A 13,400-nucleotide genomic window follows, 5' to 3' on the forward strand; every position below is an offset into this window, starting at 1 on the left:
GTTTTAGCCTACTTTATTTATGTTTTCGACTAAGGTGTTCTATTTCAACTACAGCGATTGATAATTATTTGTAATTATTTGTGGTGATGTTTTCTTATATTTACATAATTTTGGCCCGTTTATTCAAGTCTAATTTTCTGTATATTGAAAAATAGGACCCATGATGGAAAACGTATTGAGGAGGAATATTTGTTTATTATTTCTTTATCTCTCTATCCTAGACTGTTAAGATTTTCCTTACTTTGTTCATTAGTGTTTACACGCCATTACTGTTCGTCGTAATTATTACATTATAATGAAACTACTTTTGATAAAACTTATAATACAAATGCTATATCTACACTACTGATATTATTAGTATCACAATATTTTAACTGATTAAATAACTAAATTTATCACCACTTTACAATCCTTCATAACTATTTATTTTAGACTGTGATGTTAATTTTCTGATTAAAACTCCTTACGTATTTGAACGAACTAGTGAACTGATTATAAGTATATACAAAAATCTGGGAATCAATTTGTTAGAGATACTTCCTTTGCTAAATTATCATTTCTTTAATATAACAGATAAATTCAATTGTGTTTTAAATGACTACATACTTCAATTCATTATTAAAGGCGAGTCGACTTATATAGACGTTTTTACTCATAACATTCAAAATAAGTGTTTAATTTATTCAGCAGATCTTTGATTTTCTCTGTTTCTCGCTCTTTGTCTCTTAAGCACTATGGTTTTAATTTAATAGTTTAATTCATGGATCGATAGAAGCTGAACGACCATGGAAAACGTGGAAGCACTGAATGGCCGTGTCGTCCTAATATGGAACTCGTCAGCAGTGCGCACTCATGATCCCGCCTCGTGAGACCTATCAGTTTTAAAAGAATCAAAGTCTTCCTTAAGAAACCATTGACAATCATCAATAGTGAGGCACAAATATGATTTTTGAATTCTTCTTTATTTTCTTCATAATTTCTTCTCAGCATGTTCATCAATAATTAGCAAACATGATTTTATCCCTTTTGTTCCAAATCAGTTTAAATTTCTAAGAGAATAGGTGTGAGATTAAAAATTTAGAAAACAAGATCCCGTTCTATACATTGAACAGTCTGACACTAATTTAAGTAAGTTGCAGTAACATAATTGTGATATTGTTTGGAAAATTATATTTTCAATTGATGAAGCAAAAATATATCTTCTAGGTAAGTAATATATTCGAAGAAAATATGATAATTTCGCATAATTAATTTGAATCAGAAAAATATATTCTCAAGCAAAGTATTCAAGCATATTGTTAGTTATATTTGTCTTATTCAATTCAATCACATGAATTAAGAAAAATAAATACTGTTCAGTGCTCACATTAATTGTAGTCAATATGTACTTCGATACACACTTAAGTATACTTTAGATATCTAATAGCAATTTAACTTATAAGTAGATGTATTGTCAACTAATATATAAATAACGGTTTACTATACTAGGTGGATCAATGTCAGTTTCTTAAGTCAACTGTTTGGTAAATTATATTTTTACTGTGATAAATCGCAAAGTATTATCTTAATAAAAACATCTTCCTTCCTGATCGATTAGTTTAAAGCTTTCCCTATTTCAATAACAGTATTTTTTTATTTGAATGAAGTCTTAACATACTTTAGGTAATGAAGGCCACATTAGACATTAGACACTGTTACATGAAATTTATATTGACAATAATAAAAGTGTGAATAGTTCACTATCGATTTACTGTAGCTCTATAAATGAAAATAGAATTCGAACGATGTCTAGTTCAGACATCGATCAGAATACAAATTGACTAAAATAGCAATAATAGTTTCAATAATCCTTAAGTTCTTCCAAATTTCCTTAAATATGTTTTCTTTGAAAATGCTTGAATTTTCTGTGTGGATATCATATTGTGGTGAACAAAGCACGGGTGGTTCACTCGAATATATTTATCACAGAATTACAGAGCATCTCAATAAAATCTGAGAACCATATGTCCAGTCATTATTTTGCAAAATGTCCACCAATTATTTCAAAATGCCTCAGACTTCATTGTCCTTGTATTTTTATAGAAACTTCATTCTATTCCCGCTTTTATTTTCTTGATCTTCCCCCATCTTCTGCTGCCAGACATTACATTCCTTACTCGCGTCATATACTAGTTATATCAATATAATTAGCACGCACCGTAATATGATCTTTAACGAAAAAATGTGGTTTAAATTAAGAACTGTTAGAGAAAATTATCGGAACTTATAAATTGTTATACCGTTAGTTCCTGGATTCGAATTTCGCGAGGCACGATAGTGCATGCGCACTTCTGAGTAATCTCACAATAGGAAGAAATGGCTGTCGAGTGCTTCCAGGTTTTCCATGGCGGTCTAGCTTCAATTAACTCATCATTTCAACTACTGAGATCTTAATAATTAACAAAGTTTTGATTAAACACTAATCTTACCATTATTACTCTAATTAGACTAATTTGTTCAAGGTTAGTCAAAGCTAATTACTTAGAATTGAACTGTACAAGAGAAAAAAATACATTAAAAATAACTCTTAAGCAGTTTAGACATACAAAAATAAAATTTTTACATTACTGATAGTATCAAAAATTGAACATTTTTATATTTAGTTAAGATTTTTATATATTTTTCTGTAAAAAGACAAAACAAACTAGTTACTCAAAGCACAATCAAGTCACAAAGCTGAACTATACTTTAAATATATTGATCATACCATTATAAGATCTACCTTTGATGAAACTAACTTAATAACTAAAAAGCAGTGGTTTTTTAAATCAAAGTTATGTACGAGGTTTTTTTCACAATAGTTATTGCTAAAAAGTTACATGGAACTTTTTATTATGTTTTGCTCTGTTACATATAACATCGATCAAAATGTATGATTACAAAAAACATTACAGCAATCCAATTTATTAAGTAATTACTTTTCATATGCATATGTCCCTAGAAGCCAACTAATAAAAGCCTGTAACTGTATTTATGCCAGTCATTCCTATATATTGGTCTTTACAAATAGATGTTCATTTGTAATTACCACCGGAAATAAAAAGTGTTTTATTCCTTAACTTACATCATATTTGTGGAAACTTTATTATATTGACATTGCAAATGCAAAGGCGAAATCCGACTCACACGTCTGCATCGTGCCTCCTGGAGAGTGGGACGGACGACTCATAAACTAACATGAGTGGTAACCCGGGTGGTTGAGACCGGGCTAACCACCCACTTAACCGATACCCTCTAACAGGTTACGAACTTCACAAAGAAACACATCACAATTACTCTTGGATGGAAAAACGACAAAAATTGACAAAAATGGTGCATGTAATGTACGGGGTTGCTTCTCACGGGGCGAACTCCAACCAGTGTCAAAAACAACTATTCTAGTCCTGGTAGTTGTGCCGTGCTTCGATGCGGCCTGTTTCTCTACAGAAGGGCCTACTAGGTTTCACCAACTTTTTTTGGCTGAAATGGGGCTTGCAAATGCTGTGCATTAAACTTCTCTAAGACTCTTCCTAATAAAGTCAAATGTTTTAATCAATAGTTAAATAGGAAATCATTTTTGTATACTCTTTTCATTATTGCAGAACAAACATTTTTTATTTCATCCATTTCTTATATAATAATTTACTAGCTTTCAAAATAAGCGGATGTATCGTCACAAATATACAATGCTTTAAATCGATTTGTTTTCAAAATTTTGCGCTATATTTGAAATTCAAACATACAAATAGTGATTTTACTCATAAATTTGTTTTATTACTTTCATTGATTGACTTATATAATTCTACACTTAACGAATATTAAAAACCCATTCATTGTGTATCAAATTCTTTGAGTAACTCAAAATAATAACACACAGTCACCAAACCACTTTGGTTTGGCTTTGTTCTAGACTATTAAAGTTCTTTTTATTAGATCAACAAAATTAGAAATCAAGCTGCTAAAACTATATATATATATATATATATATATATATATATATATATAATTAAACCTGCGATCTGATTTCTGTGGCCCGTTTTAATAACTGGAGACTGAATCATCATTATAAATTGAATGTAAGAGAAAAGGCGTCAACTGTAAAATCAAAAACTGATGGTATGGATTTATTAGAGTAGTTCCGTGAGGAAATGTGAACACGAATAACCAAGACGACGCAATAGAAAGATTGTGATACTAGATTATGTCATACGAATAATATCACTTCATTAATTTTTGTAAATTAGAATGAGTTGCATTGAACAATAATAGTTCACTAACTTATTGTGTGAAAACAAACTGACCATATTATACAATTGAGCATCTATAATCTACCTTAACATTTGAATACATGTCATACATGGTTAGAAAAAATAAATTTAATAAGTCGTTCGCAGTCCAGTTAATTGGACATTTAAGTTTATGTATATCATTATTCTATTAGAAAGGAGACAATCGATACCACAACTCTCTTCAGCAAATATTACTAACAGTATGTTCTTCGTTAGTTATTCGAATGGTATGGTTACTGAGCTTCAACTGGTATTTGATTAAATATATACTCAATAATTACTCTTAAAAACAAATACTATATTTCACGTTTAGTATAATTTATATTCGGGAATAACATTTCAATAACAAATTAGAGCAGGTAATTAGACCTTTCAAGTTGTTTTCTTTCCTGAATTCAAGTCAATTATGATTCAAAGCAATTTATCATGTTTCATGCGCTGATAACATTCATCTAATTAAGTCAAAAGAAACTATAAAGTCACTTGAATGAAGTATAGATTATTGATTGTTAAGTTTTAAGAGACTTGTAGTAAGTTTTAAAATGTTTACAAATTCTTTCGATTATTAGGTGGAAATGTCAATTTACATTACATACCAGATTTGAGTCAAGTTTTAAAACATCTTTTGTATTTATTTGTCTTTCATGTTTATAAATGATTTTCTAAAGATTATCCTCCTACCTGAGATTTTGTTTTGAATACAAATAGTAGAGAGCAGAGCCATTATAGTAAAAGGAAACTCGTTCGTCTGACTAACTTTATTTGGGTTGAAAAACCTTATCGGAATAATTTATTTGTCATGTAAATGCTTTATAAAAAAGAATGATAATTAAGTAGTTGGATGCATTCCACCTGAAATCTAGCATTGTGATATATGCTACTCATATCAAAGATACCATTAATATAGATATAGCTGTATGCAGTTTCCAAGATGTAGTAGATTAATCTTTTAATTAGTCCAAGAGTTTGCTGATGTCGACGATTCACGATAAGATAAGATTGATATAAGATACAAACTCATGTAATCATGAAAATACAGTGATATTCATTAGTGTATACGCGGAAACGTTTTTGGATTGGTCAGTGTTGTAAACTTTTTTTGATATCTTTTTTACAGTAAACTAGTGGAATGACTCTTATGATTTGCGGAATGCTTACTAGAAGAAGATTGAAATAAAGAGAAAAGTGGGGAACGGAGAGCAACCAGAATAACAACTGAATTAGAAGAATAGTAGAGTATGTAAAGGGTAACTCAGGAAAGATGTACAAATGATATTATTAATGCATGATTTTCATATTTTACAAAGTCACAATGTGTTTTTGCATAAAACAATCAGTTGGTTTACCGTACCTGAGTTTTCCATTATTTCGTAGTGCTCAATCAAAACATGTCAATCTTCGTACTTAGGTTTATATAAGAAGATAAATCTATCGTGTCTTATGGGGTTCAGTTTTTGCCGTCTTAAAATGTTTAATCTTTATGATTAATAGAATTTAGTTTATTGAAAGGTAGATTGTTAGCATGTCACATGTGTTATACAAATTGTTACAATATCAATCTAAAAAAAATGAGACAAGGTTGAACACGGTCTACTTTTTGTTTGAAAACAAACTGTGGATTCAAACTAAATTCAAAATGTGGACTTATTTATTTAGTTACATTAATTTTATTTTGATTCAGGTAGCGTAAAAGTGTGAATTGGTTGATAGTCACTCTGTACTGGTTTCTTCATGCTAGGTTCCAAAACATATATCAGTGAATTAAGCTAAGCAAGTGATATTTTTCAGCTCAATAAGTTGTCCTCCTTTCTAAAGTAATGCAAAAAGTTGATGATATGTTAAGATTTCAAAGTCTTCGGTCGGCTGATATTATCTACTTTACAGTTTGAAAAATACTGAATATGCACTCACATTTACTTCTGATGAAATGATGTTGGATATTTATTTCAACATGCTACGACAGTCGTCCTTTTCTGATGGAAAATAACTACAGTCATAAAATATCTCTACAGATTCTAAATAGAAATTGAAAACACCTGTTAATTAGTTTTCAGAACCCGTTATTTCCCAGCAGGTAGAAACGGGATATCTATTTAACCATTATAAGTTTTTATGAATTTTAGCTTTTGTAAGTTGAATCGAAGCATTTGAAACACATAATATGTATGAATAATTGTTACTTATATGTCCTAATGACGGCAAATTGAAAACAATATGGAATCGTTTGCTTCTATAAAAAAAATGTGAGAGCAGTTTGTTAACTAGGGAAATTTAGCATTACATCATGAAAGAAAGATCTGTATCACAACAAATATAAACCAGCAAAAGGCATATGTTTTTGTCAATTCTTTTTAATTTGAGATATAATTTATAAACCCACAGAAGAATCTTCTTATAGAAGAAACCGTGATTAACGACTTTATTAAAATTGAAGAAGATCAAACACAATATCTTGGCTAAAAAATCTGCCAAAGTTTACTTTCAGAAACTTAAGCTATCAATTCAATATACTCAGAACTAATTAAAACACGAATGTGTCGTAGATGTTGATGAAATATTGTTTTTAAAATGCGTCATATATTGGAGATAGGCGTGACAAACGTATACTTTAAATAATTTTTGATATTATTTGCATTTATTTTGTTAGTTTTTACAGTCTGTACATTTGCCACAAAATGATTGTACATGTTGTTTAAGTGTATGACCTTAAACACACCTTCTTCCGTCGTGTTTCACTCATAGCATCACACACGCTGTTATCTGCTAGCAAACAGAATACTATACACACACACCCTGTTCTCTATTGCTCATGGTTGTGATAACTGGACTCTAAATTGCCTACTGTCTACATTTATAGATCGCAGCCACATTTACATTATATTCTACGTTTGGCTATATCTCTAGAAGAACAACAATCTAATTGGAATCATTAATCATCGATAATTGTGGATTCTGGTACCAAACGCAATCGAAACACACACAAGCCAGCTGAATTAAGTAACGTCCCTAATTTTTATTGTGTTTATAACGTATAACTGATATATTATAATATCACTGTTTGTACGCAATAACTTTATTACTATTTTTGAGTTCATATTTAGTTTGGTCCACCACAATATAACAAATATATTGTTTACAACAAAAAATGGATGATTTAAAAAATGTTCACTTCCATTAATGCTTACTAGTCCTTAAAAGCTTCTCTTAAGCATCGTATCTATCAATGAAATTTTATTGTCACTCCACTTGTAATTGTAATAAACAAGCAATTTGAAAGATTAACTATCGTGGTTAGTCCACAAATGACCTAAAATTGGGCAATGATGTACAGTGTTACTTATAACCTGGTTACCATCACACCAACAACTTTTTTTTAGAAATTTATTCAAGACAAAAGAAAATTCTATAAAGGTTTTGTCCTTAAATAATGATTTTAATAATTAGATTGTTACATAAAAACTTTGTTTAAATTAACACAGAATATTTAAATGTTTGACAGTATACTTTCATTGAAGTGTTGCGCAGTAACGTATCTCATCCATTTGATTATGAATAAAGTAGGAATAATGAAATGATGTTTATTCATTGCTTTTTATAACTTGAGGTAATTAATTTACATATTAGAAAACGAATGAAAAACTCAATTAATCGCTTAACAATAAAATTGGCAATTATACAGGAATTTACATTTTAATAATGACATCAAAGATTTAATGAATAAAAAGCTGAAAAACGAGAATAATACTTTCTCATGGAAAGAATATTTATTTTAACAACTGAACAGTATTGATTACCCGTTGAATTTACAACGTGGAAGACTGTAAAATGATAAACTGACATTATGTTACTAAAATCAATTTTCTAGTTGTTCAACATCATTTTCAGTATAGAACAAAGTAAAATGCATTCGAATAATAGACATAACATATTTGTTTTTGAAAGGAATTTTACCATATCTTTTGCTTGAATGTTTTATTTTGGATTAAAAATAAATAATTTTAAATTGGATCTTTCGTAGAAACGAACATTTCAAGAAGATATCTGAATGAATAATGTGTTTGAAAGAAAATTGTGAAGGAATATGTTTTCAGGAGATAGAAGCAAATATTTTTTCATATAAAAATGATTCCGCTCTGTGTCACATTGTTACACACTTTTATTGTTCATTCGAATTACAAATGATTTTACGACAATACAACAAAAGAGATTGAAATGTTGAACAGTCTATCTTTGGAAAAAATAACATTTCAAATAACTGATGTCATCACCGCGCCAGTTATATATATATATATATATGTACCATGATTTGTTCAAAGATTGATCGTATCCATAGATGTCAACATAGTTATGACGTTATATACCTAACACGTTCCACAGGATAAGCTCTGTTGATGAAAACAGTGTTTTATTTTGTCATCCTGTTTAATTAAGCGTTTTTCAAATGAAGTAACAGACTTCGTGATTCACTCAAGACCATTATTTTGTATATCCTTCTCGTTAATCTAGAAATGTAGTCAGAATAAATTAGAAGATAGACTAAAATACACATTCCAGCATAAAGGGTAATAAAGTAGTTAATAAAAATCTTATTTAAGATATCCATACTTGTTCTTAGTGACCTCTTGTTAACTGTATGGAATGAACTTTCAGAGTAGATAATGAGCAGTATCAATAACTGATTATAGAGGCACATTAGGTTTTGTAAAATATTCGTAATCATGATGAAAATAAAATATAGTAAAGCTCAAATAAAAATTGTAGCATCAGTGGTTTCCTAGTTATTCATTATCTTGATGAAAATTTAAAAAGAATACATACACGGTAAATATAATCAGAGTTTAGTATGTGTTAAGAATTATGATGGATTTCTAACCTAAATACAATACTTCTAGATGATGTTTGTGCTTAGAATGTTTATTCTCACATGACTTGTGTCATAAATTATTAGTTAAATTAAGTAATTAGTACTTATTCACAATGTTACACTAATTGTTAACTTGAGGTATTGATCACCTATTAAAAATATTTTTCATCTTAGTTTTATTATTCACGATTTTTAATGAATAGTGAAAGCTTATAAGTGATGAATTTTCTCATAACTTAGAAAAACTGGTGTTATTCCCACAATCTATTTCTCCAATAGATCACACATGATATTGTACTTAACATGCATAACTTAGGTTTCAGAATTTATTTAAACAACTTTTACAGTTATGTAAACCATGTTTTTTTGTTTTTATTGGTTAACAATTAGTTTAACTTTTTAAACAACTTTCAATCTGAAAAATATCTATAAAGTTGACTTACATAAATTCTCAGTCAAATTAAATTTAGGCCAACATTGATTGAACATGATAAAACCTTTCCGAATTTATAACGATGAATTTTAATGAAGAAATAATTAGATCATTAAATTAAATTATCTGGAAAAGTAATTCAAATGATAAGGTCAATGATAAATTGGAATAAACAAACATCTTATAACTAATTTATTCACTCACGTAAATATAAAACTAATGTAAAACTATATTAATAGAAAGTTTAATATTGATGTTTATTTTTCGAAAATGAACTCATTAGTTCATTGGGTTATAATTAATATAATTATAATTTGATAGATTTTATTTGGATAACTAAAAATCGTACTGCATTTCTTTAATAGTACTCATTATTTATTTGATCTTTTTTTTCAAATACTAGTGTTTATAAAGTTCAGAAAGTGAAATGAATGATTTCTCAAAACATATTGAGTAGGCTACGAGCTAAGAAATTAGACTGAAAAGTGGTGTACTTTCGGTAACTGATTTATACTATTTTTTGTTTTATGTAAATGAGTAGAAATATGTTACTTGGTTGTACTTGACTGCTTGTATACAGCTTCAGAATCGTTATTCCTATAGTATTATTTCCGGTTATTCATATTCTAAATTGTTCTTTCAATTAGCATCATGCTTCAATAAGAGACATTTTGTAACGATCACTAGTTTTCACTCTTGCTATTGGCAGATGTTGATTTTCGGCTTCATTTGTGTTTAGTTCACTTAAATTTATTTATTCAAGATATATTTTTACATTAAGCGAATGAGATTTACATTTTATATGGTGGATAAGTTGCCCTTTTGTTTAAATAATATATTCATTCAATTTGTCAGTAAAATAACGTTTTTAGTCACAGGTCACAGAATAGCGAAAATTGATTCTGTGAGTAAATCTAACTTTTGTATTTTCTATTGACGTTCACTGTAAAGATTTTAGATCTGTGTTTACTAACTATACAGAAACTTAAATAAATGAAATATCCTTTTTATGTATTTTACATCTTTATTATGATGTCTTTTTTAGTATGGATATATTTATCAGACAATATATATGTGAAGTTAACTCGAAATATGAAAATAAATGTATTCTGTGTGTCATATTGCAGTGAACGAGAACACCAGTGGAGACAATCTAATGCTTTTAACACATTACAGAACGTCTTAGTAGAATCTGAGAACCATACAATAAATGACTCACTTACCATATATTAATCAATTGTCTCAGACTTCATTGTTCATTCCTTTCCACACTAATCATTCTCAATTTTCATTCATTTTTCTTTGATCTTCTTAACATTCTGCCGCCAGGTATTTCTCTTTCCATTGATGATACATACTAATTATATCTGTTGACATCAGTAGCACTTACTTACTTACGCCCACTACTCCTAGTGGAGGAGCATAGGCCGCTCACCAGCATTCTCCTTCCAACCCTATCTTGGGCACTACTTTCCAGCTCTTTTCAGTTGATATTCATCCTTTTCATATCTGCTTCTATTTCGCGACGTAATATATTCCTTTGCCTCCCACTTTTCCGCTTCCCTTCAGGACTCCAAGTTACGGCTTGCCTCATGATGCAGTTTGGTGATTTTCGTAATGTATGTCCTATCCGCTTCCAAGGCCTTTTCCTAATTTCCCCCTCAGCCGGAAGGTCATTTGTTTTCTCCTACAGAAAGCTGTTGCTGATGGTATACGCCCAACGGATATTGAGTATCTTGCGCAGACAAGTGGTTATAAATTCTTGTACCCTCTTGATGATTGTTGTAGTATTTCTCCACGTCTCAGCTGTACAGTCGAACTGTCTTGACGTTGGTATTGAAGATTGTGACTTTGGTGTTGGTTGACAGTTGTTTTGAATTCTATATATCCTTCAACTCTAGGAATGTGACCCTTGCTTTGCCAATCCTCGCATTTACATCTGCATCTGATCCTCCTCGTTCATCGATGGTGCTTCCCAGGTATGTGAAGGATTCTACATCCTCCAGAGTTTCTCCATTAAGTGTGATTGGGTTAGTGTCCTCGGTGTTATATTTCAGGATCTTGGTTTTCTTGGGCACTTCTATATGAATGATTACAGAGTCTCATAGAATTGATCTTTATTGTAGTCGTTTCTATAATTGGTGGGTGCATTACATTGGATAATACTCATTGTGATCCCCTCCTTCTTTGTTTTGAATGATGCTTTGATGATTCTGGATCCGTGAGATTCCTATCCTAAAAGTGCATCTCGTGCTACTTTAGACAGCATTAGAGCAACTCCCTGAGTGTGTGGAGCATTTTCCTCTTCATGACCGGAGTATAGCAGCATCTCTCCTGTATTTAGCCTTCGTTGTCCGGCTTGGGTCCAATGGGTTTCGCTGATTCCGAGTGCTTCCAAGTTGTATCTCCTTATCTCCGTTGCTATTTGCCTGGTCTTCCCGGTCTCCCACATTGTCCGTACGTTCCATGTATCTATAAAAATTGTTGATCTGGTTGTTAGAAGGGGCACTGGCCTCGTGGCTTTCGAAGGAACTCGGCTTTCACCATGAAGCGTCATAACTTTTCTAAATGAAGAGTTTCTAACTCCCAAGGCAGAGTTAAATTGGTTTGAATTATTTTTTCTGGTTAGCGTTTGTTTTAGCGAGTTAGTTTTCTACGAAGTGGGGTCGCTAATCCCATGCCCAACCCTCCTCCTTTACCCAGACTTGGGACCGGTAGTAAACCTAGAAGAGCTACAGGCGGAGTTATCATTAGCATACCACCACATTATTACTTTTTTTTCAGCATTTCAGTTTGCTAATCGGAAATTTATTATTTTGTAGAAAATAAAGGTATTACATTTAGAGAAAAAAATAACTATCTATTTGCACTTTTAATATTCATTTATCTATTTTTTTCCCATGGCCTACCAATTAAAATAAACAATAACTTCAATTTTGTTTTGTAACCCTTTTTGAATAGTTAATATGTTCTAATAAAGCTAACAATTTTCTTTTATTTATGATAGAAAATTTCATAATTCAATGATGAATTCTAACAACAAACTAATTATGATCCATTAAATAAATAAATAAGTGAAGAGTGTTTATTAATATAAATATAAACTAAACTTAGAATAATGATACATCTCATTTTAATACTAATGCGTTTAACAAAAAGGCCAAGCTATAGTAACTAAGTAAATTAATAATATGAGAATCAAATATTCCATTGTATTATGAAATAGAATAAAAACATAATTGGATGATTTTTTGTCTTGTTTTTTGTTTTAGAAAAACATACAATCAATCAATGAAATGTTTTACTTGAAACATAATTTTTGAATCGTTTGCTAGTTGATAAGCTTAGATTAGCGATAATAAATAATTTTTCAATGTTTCATCAATAGTTAAGCTATCATTATTGATGAAAAACATTCATTTTTGATATAGTGGAATGTTTAGTGTAAATTAAATTAACATTTTGTCGAGATCATGAACCGATTGATGTTAGGCCACCGTTGAAAACCTGGAAGCACTGGACGGCCGTTTCATTCTATTGTGGGACTCCTCAGCAGTGCACATCCACGATCCCACTCGCGAGATTTGAAAAAAAACTGAACAATCTCTACAATCCTTAAACTGATAACATTTTATCATTGAATTCAATAGTATCAACTATAAAACTATAGTAACACTATAAAAGTATAGATATCCATGATTTAATAAGGTAACAATATACAAATTACTATACAGGCTAGTGTTTCAACTAAATCAGTTTTCATATCTATACGTGTGGTGTGTGCTACTTATATTGA

The sequence above is a fragment of the Schistosoma haematobium genome, chromosome 4, assembly GCF_000699445.3.
Source record: "Schistosoma haematobium chromosome 4, whole genome shotgun sequence".
NCBI lineage: Eukaryota > Metazoa > Platyhelminthes > Trematoda > Strigeidida > Schistosomatidae > Schistosoma > Schistosoma haematobium.